The following is a 7,949-nucleotide window of genomic DNA, read 5'->3' as shown; positions in this document are numbered from 1 at the left end:
GAACGTCAAGCATATGTCAGTAAATTTGCTGGGACAATGCTGTGATTGTGCCGTGAATTTAATGTGCCATACCTTACATTTCCCATGAACATGGAATGCAGCATACTAGTATAGTAGTATGATAAACAGCTGCATATGGGAGAGCATATACTTGTCTTTCTGTTGTCACACTAGTAGCTGCTTTTCTCTGGAAGAGGTTAGTTTAATGTATTTCTGGATAATTATTTTCTATATTTTATTTTCATGTTTTATACAGGATAATGTACAGTACATTGTAGTGCGAGCACCGCTAGGAGCATTGCCCCGCACTCATTCCACAAGCCAGCCACCTGATTCATTGATTATCATTAGAGGAGTGGACTGGCTTGCGTGATTGGGGTGGGGTGGTGCTCCGGGCAGAGGATTACACTGCTAACAGCCCAGGAACAGCACTGAGAAGAAAGGTAAGAGGGAAACCTTCATCCTCTGCACCCCGTGCACAATAGGGGGCTATCAGCAGGTTAAATTTGTCTAACCTGCTGATAGTTCCCCTTTAAGCCTTCTGTAGAATAATAAATTCCTTTTCAAGTTTCATTCTTCCCCTTTTCTAATAGGGTTTTTACTTTCCTGTGACAGACATGAAAGAGAAGTACCCACTGGGTCTTGTCTCACATTGTCAGTAGGGAAAGATTCAGTAAGGTGAAGATACTTTTGAGGCATAGCTAGAACTTTATATGCTTATTATGTGTGACATTTGCATGTAACCTTTTGGAACGGATAACAGATTCAGATAAAAATAATCAGAAATAATTTTTAGAAGAGGCTGTGGTGCTTGTGCAAGTGCTGAAGACTTCTTAAAGGGGTTATCCAGTGAAAATCTTTTTCTTTCAAATCCACTGATATCAGATTTGTAATTTACTTCTATTAAAAAATTTCAAGCCTTCCCATACTTATTAGTTACTGTATGTCCTGCAGAAAATGTTGTTTTATTTTTAGTCTGACACAGTGCTCTCTGCTGACATCTCTGGCTGAGACATGAACTCTGTTTTGGTTTTCTATGAATCTCCTGCTCGGCCAAAGGTGTCAGCAGAGAGCACTGTGTCAGACTGAAAATAAAACAACATTTCCTGCATGACATACAGCAGCTAATAAGTACGGGAAGACTTGAAATTTTTTAATAGAAGTAAATAAAAAATCTGTATAACTTTCTGACACCAGTTGATTTGAAAGAAAAAGATTTTCCCTGGACAACTTCTTTAATTTCCAGCCTGGTCACAACGGGCAGTGTCATACATAGTGTGAACCCGGCCTAAATTTGAACGCTTTAACACTTTTTCCCATGGTAGTCTTTAATTTCTACTGCATTTTGTCCTGCAATTGTCAGAGTACTTTAAGTAGTGGTGGAACTGCAGTGTTGTTCTATTTAATGCAGGACAAGCAGCAGTAAACATTGATGCTTGCAACAGCAGTGCAGCCGTTTCACACAGCTGAGAGTTGACCTTGCCAATGTGATATGGGCTGACTATCGGGAGCAGAGGCCATCAGGACTTCCTTAATCTAATATGTAAGATTAATATTATGGAGCCACTAGGTAGCGATAAAGTACAGCTTTTTTTCCAGACAGACCAAATAGTAAGGGTCCTATCAAACAAAGCGATTTTTGGTTTCCTTTGATTAACGATAAATTGCAAACGAGCGCTTTTGGGAATTACCTAAATTCATTCACCATAATACATGGAACGATAGTTGTTAGTTATGATTGCAATTATGATCGTAATTTCAATAGCTTTTACACTCTAGTATATGAATGATCATAATTACCGACGAATGATGTGTACATACATCAAAACATTTGTGAACAATTAACAATGATTTTATGGTCAGCTCAAAAGATGCAATCATTGACATATGAACGAATCTTACTTGGCCGTTTCATCATTGCCTGCATACACAGGGAAAGATTATCGCTTAGGGCTAAGTTTACACTATGTATAATTTCATTAAACAGCCGCCGTAGTTGCAGTTTTGCAACCACGGCTGTTACTTAATGAAATTACAGATCACATTAAAGTCTATAGAATCCCAGCCAGAGTGTATACACTCTATATACATTCCTCCTGGGATTCCAAGCGGACGCACAAAAATCTGACATGTCAGTTTTGTGCGCCCTCTATTCATTGAATAGCGGCAACACAAGACTGACACAGCAAACAATGTAATGTGCAGCTCTGGCCGCACATTACATTGTCAGCTATGGTGATTTGAAATGCTGACACACCAGAACGTGCCCGCATTTCAAATCTAAAGAAATTAGGTTTATCCGGCCTGGTCACAACGGGCAGTGTCATACATAGTGTGAACCCGGCCTAAATTTAAACGCTATAACAATTTTTCCCATGGTAGTCTTTCCGTGTAATAGGGCTCCAACATACAGAGCATTATTTGCATGTTGGAGTACCTTGAGCCCATACAATGATGCTGCACTGTTCTTGAACAGCAACATCTTGTCAGCTGTCTATATCCACACTTCCTGATTAAATTTTTTCCATTCTGGTTTATTTTCTTTTTCACTATATTTCCCATTATTAAAATTAAACAGTTGATTGATGTTTTACTTAAAAATGTCACCAAACCAGCACATCCTTTGCTCTACGGATTTGTTTTTTCTTTCTCACTTATTGTCCTAGCCTCGTCTACATGCCTTTATCGCTCTTACTGAGCAGCAATTCAATTTCAAGGACATTTCTGTGATTAGGATTTAGCAAAGAATGAGCAGCTTTATTCTTTCCTCTATAACAAGGCTTTGTATGACTATACACAGTATTATGTCAATTACTCGTTTAACAACCAAACAATTGTGTTGTATTTTACCCTTTCTTTTTATTGGCCAAATTTACATTTATCATTGTTTCAATGTCAGTTCTCATTCCTACAGACATACTGTATAAGCTGTTGCAGAGGCTTGATGTTGGATTGATTCCTCATGGTCACTGATATGGGCAAACACATGCATTTTTTCAACAGTAAAGCTACCTATGAAGTGACTTTGTCTATTAACACAAAATGCATTGCAGGTGGCATAAAACATCTTTTGTGTGTCCAAAAAACGAAAAGTTCCATCCACGGCTTCTGGAAGCTGTGGATGGAACTTTTCGTTTTTGGGTGACTTATTGGGTGGCGTCCCGCAATATCATCCTACGAGGTCCACATACGCAATTTTAAGTTATAACGGCTGAAGTTTGGGTGAGCTGACATTGATTTTTTTTATCTTTTGAGTTTGCACACACCAGTCTCGGGTCGAAAGTAAACTGTATGTGCTTGGAATGGCAATGTATGGGTATCATCAGATAATGGTTGGATAGGGTGTTCTTTTATAAAGTTTAGTTTTAGTAATCACACTGGACATTGGATCTGGAGCTTTAAAAGCAATACATACAGAAGGTGCTAAGGACACATCAATATATGTTAAATGATTTGAGGACCGTCAAGCCAGCCCCTCCTGCTGCTTTCCGTGGCCCCTAACGCTGCTCCCTGCTTGCTGTTGGTGCATGTAATAGCACTGGCAGCAAGCGGGAAACAAGGGGGAAGCAAGCTCTGAACTGATAGCTCGGCACTCGCTTTCTTCTTACAGCGAATGTACCACCAGATACATCCCTTTGGGGTTTTTTACATTAACAGACCAGCACCAGCGCAGGGATGCTGGTGACACATTCCTTTTTTTTAACTGCTGCCCGATTAAAAAAAGGACTGCCCCACTGGCATCCCTGTGCTGGCACCGGTCTGTTAATGTAAAAAAAACAAAACAAAGTGATATACCTAATTGCTTTTAAAAACAGCTTAGGCAAGATGGAAGCCCCCATAATAATGTACCGTACTACAAATAAAGTAAAAAAATATATAATCAGAAAATCTAAACAGATTTTTAAAAAAGCACATATCACAGTATCTGGATCAAATGAGTAAAAAATACTACAAATAAAGTAAAAAATATATAATCAGAAAATCTAAACAGATTTTTAAAAAAGCACATATCACAGTATCTGGATCAAATGAGTAAAAACAAATCTAAGAAATACATTTCCTTTAAAACCCATGATTACATATAAAAATAGCCTAGTTAGACCTTGTCTGTATTTTTCCAATAATTGCAGGCGCATAGGTTTCTATGGCCCTATTTACAAGTCTGTAATTTTGCGCATTTATGATTTGGCCTAAAAATTGCAGATATGATATACAGTCTGCAAAAAAAAGGAATGTAGCTTTAATGCTTGCAAAGGAAAATAAAAAGCTAAAATGCACATGCAATGTCCTCAGGTCACCCACTGACCGATTTCAGCAGTGACAGGCTGCTTAGCCAATCACTGACTGAGACTGGACAGTCCCTCTCCACAGAAGTAGCGGCAGCAGCGGTCAGACACTGCAGGAGGACACTGGGTTGCCTTTAAGCAGTTCCCTTTAAGCTGCACGGTCGCTAAGACCCTGCTCACTGCCGCCAGTTGCCTGCCTGGGATCTCTGAGTGGCGGGGGGCAAAGCTCACTGTATCTGTGTCCTTCTCTGGACACAGATACAGTTGTAGAATGGCAGAGCAGGTGCTGCTAGTACCTGCCATTCATTCTCATAGACTGCAGGAACCTCTGTCCTGCAGCCTATAAGTAACAGGAAAGAGGTCCCCCAGTATTGGTCAATGATATCATCGTGCCTGACCGGGGATCCCATCCCTGCAGCAAGAGACTGGAGGGTGGGTCCAGAAATCCATCCAAATCCTTTACACATCCGGATTTTCTGGTCGTGTGAAGGGGCCTAAGACTTTCTAAGGGTGGTATTAGATGGACCAATCAATATAGTAAACAGGTGCCAATCTGCTAGACCTGGGCTCATTTACTGAGCTTATTACATGGCTCGATTATCAAGCAGCAAGGGCTGCATGGAGATTGTTAGTGATGTCCGCGCAGCCCTTGCTTTAGAAGTGTAATAAAGTATATACATTTAACAAGCAATAGGAGAAAATCCAGCACTCACCAGTTGAAGTCTTCATAGATTTATTGCGTGGAAAACATATGCAGGGAAGGGGAGATGGAACAGTGAAGGTGCAGGCGCATCACCTGGGATAGCTATTTCGGGACTCCTCCCTTCGTCTAGCCAGGCCAATACGTCACACCCGGGAGTGCTTTATATACACAGTGGTCAGTGATTGAGACATGCTATAAAAATGTGAACACTTGCGGTATAACAGAAAATACAAATATCAATATGGTATAAAGGCATAACGCTGATTACATATAGCTGATGTTCAAGGCATCATAAAAATACGCTAAGATCGTTGCGTTCATTTAAGCCCCCAGCACCTGTGGCATTAAGTTTGGAGATCCACAGTGACTCCCTCTGTAGGAGGAACTGATGGCGTTCAACCCCTTCTGGGGCGTGGTGAACTCTTTCAAGCCCAACAAAACGTAGAACCCCTGTGTCGCCGCTGTGGACAGTGTGAACATGCTCAATGAGTCTAGGAACTCCTTTTTTTGTTCTCACTGAGTAGCAATGTTCCTTATAGCGCGTCCACAGGGGCCTCTTTGTTTTGCCAATGTAAAATCGTTTACATGTGCAAATGATAGCATAAACTATGAAGGACGTTTTGCAAGTGATAAGCTCTTTTATCCTGCAGTCTACACCGTTAAGGTTAATGTATGAGACAGTGAGCATTTTATTGCAATAATTGCACTGACCGCACCGCCGATTACCGGTAATTGGTGCTTTGGTCAGCCATGTGCTAGTGGGGGCGCTATGACTAGTAGTGCTAAGCGCATCCCCTATTGTGCTATTTTTTCGGAATGCTATAACTGGTTGCTGGAGCGTATACATATCGAGGTCTGCGTCTTGCTGTAGTAGATGCCAGTATTTTTTAATGGCTTTTTTTATCACATTATTTTGGGGGGAGTTCTGAAAGGCAAAAGAAAAGACCGGTTGCGTTGTATGTTTAGTATTTTTGTTATACAGGAGCTGCTTTCTATCAAGACTCAAGGCTCGTCTATAAGCTGTTTGTACTAATGGTCTAGGGTAAGCACGGGCAACCAGCCTTTCTTCTAAATCTTTAGCCTGTGTGGTGAAGGACTCGTTGGTACTGTTCACACGGCGCAGACGGACCATTTGGCCATAGGGGATGGCTTCGCGGACATGCTGAGGGTGCGAGCTAGTGTAGTGTAATAGGGAGTTACAAGCCGTGGGCTTCCTATACACTGAGGTAGAAAAAGCGTCATTTTTTATATCTACCTGCACATCTAAAAATTCTAAAGATGTGCCCCCTATTTTATAGGTGAAAAGCATGTTTACATTGTTATTCTGATTTAGATAATCTACGAACTGGGCAAACTCACTTTCTAGGCCGTTCCATACTATGAAGACATCGTCAACAAAGCGGAGGTAGGTGACCAGCCTGTTGACGAAGGGGTTCTTCATAGAGAAGACGATGTCATTTTCTAGTTTAGCCAGAAAGAGATTGGCATAGGTACAGGAGACCGGCGTGCCCATTGCAGTGCCGATCTCCTGACCATACCAATCTCCCTCAAACATAAATACATTATTGCGTAAGACAAAACATAATGCATCACAAATAAAGTCTCTCTGGGCCGTGGGTTTCTGGCAGCGAGACATAAACCAGTTGATCGCCTCTACACCCGCATCATGTGGGATGCGGGTGTAGAGGCTCTCCACGTCGATGGATGCCAGGAGGTAATTGGGGGACCAGTGGATGGAGTCAAGGGTCTTAATGAAGTCGCCAGAGTCCTTAAGGTAGCCCATAGTTCCAGGGAGGATGGGTCGAAGTGCCCAGTCCAGATATTGCGATAAGGCTTCTGTAGCCGATCCAATTGCCGAGACAATCGGACGCCCAGGTGGTCGTTCCAGGGACTTGTGCACCTTCGGTAGGAAATACCACCTGGGCGTCCTAGGCATATGGGGCAATAATTTTTCAGCCATTTTCTTATCTAAACCTCCAGTGCTGCAGTGTTTATAAAGCATGCTTCTGAGACGGCTTTGGACGCCAGGGATAGGGTTACTTGTGAGCTTCTTATAGGTGGAGTTGTCATTAAGTTGCCGGTGGGCTTCTTCCATGTAATAAGTTCGTGGCATCACCACGGTAGCTCCGCCTTTGTCGGCTCTCTTTATTATCAAATCTGGCCTACTTTTGAGCCATTTAAGCGCATTCTGTTCCGAGGGGGACAGATTACTAGCTGCTCTGGGGTAGATCAAGGCCTTAACCTCTTGTGAGACCATTTTGTGGAACAAGTCCAAAGGGCTCCCGGGTGTTACTTGCGGGCAAAAGGTGGATCGGTTGCCTCCCATGAATGCTTCATTATTAACTGGTTCATCCGGTTGGTGGCGATCGTCCATGTCAACTAAAGCCTCCATGCATTGAATTTCTTCCGCATTGAATTCTGTTGGGGGAAAGAAACCTAGAGGGCCTATGTTACATCTCAAGGACGATGAGACTGCGTGATGTTCATTAGTGTTTTTATTTTTGAAAAACTTCTTAAGATTCACTTTACGTACGGCTTTAAATAGATCTATATCGAAGGTGGTAGGCGAGAAATCTTCAGCTATGCCATAGTTGAGTCCTTTCTTTAATAGTTGCATGCATTCAGGGGGTAGTGTGACATCAGAAATATTGATTACATTGGTCAGGGTAGATGTTAACGCCAACTGACTTGCTTCCTCTTTTTCTCTCCTCGCCCTCTGTTTCCGTGCCCTCCAGCCTCCTCTCCTGGTTCTGCGCCTAAAGGGGCCGTCTGTCGTTGACTATGAAAGCCTCTGGCATTTGCCGTAGGTCCAGTAGTAGGTGCGTCATCTGAGAGGCTTGTATCTGAGTCCGTGGTAAGAAACTCTGAGTATTTTTTAGGTTTATTTTTGTACACTCTTCTGGCTTTAGATTTAGTTTGCCAATCAAATACTCTGTTATGGTCATAGTCCATTTTGTCTC

Source organism: Dendropsophus ebraccatus, chromosome 7 (genome assembly GCF_027789765.1).
Source record: "Dendropsophus ebraccatus isolate aDenEbr1 chromosome 7, aDenEbr1.pat, whole genome shotgun sequence".
NCBI classification, from domain to species: domain Eukaryota; kingdom Metazoa; phylum Chordata; class Amphibia; order Anura; family Hylidae; genus Dendropsophus; species Dendropsophus ebraccatus.
This window is presented reverse-complemented; position numbering follows the sequence as displayed.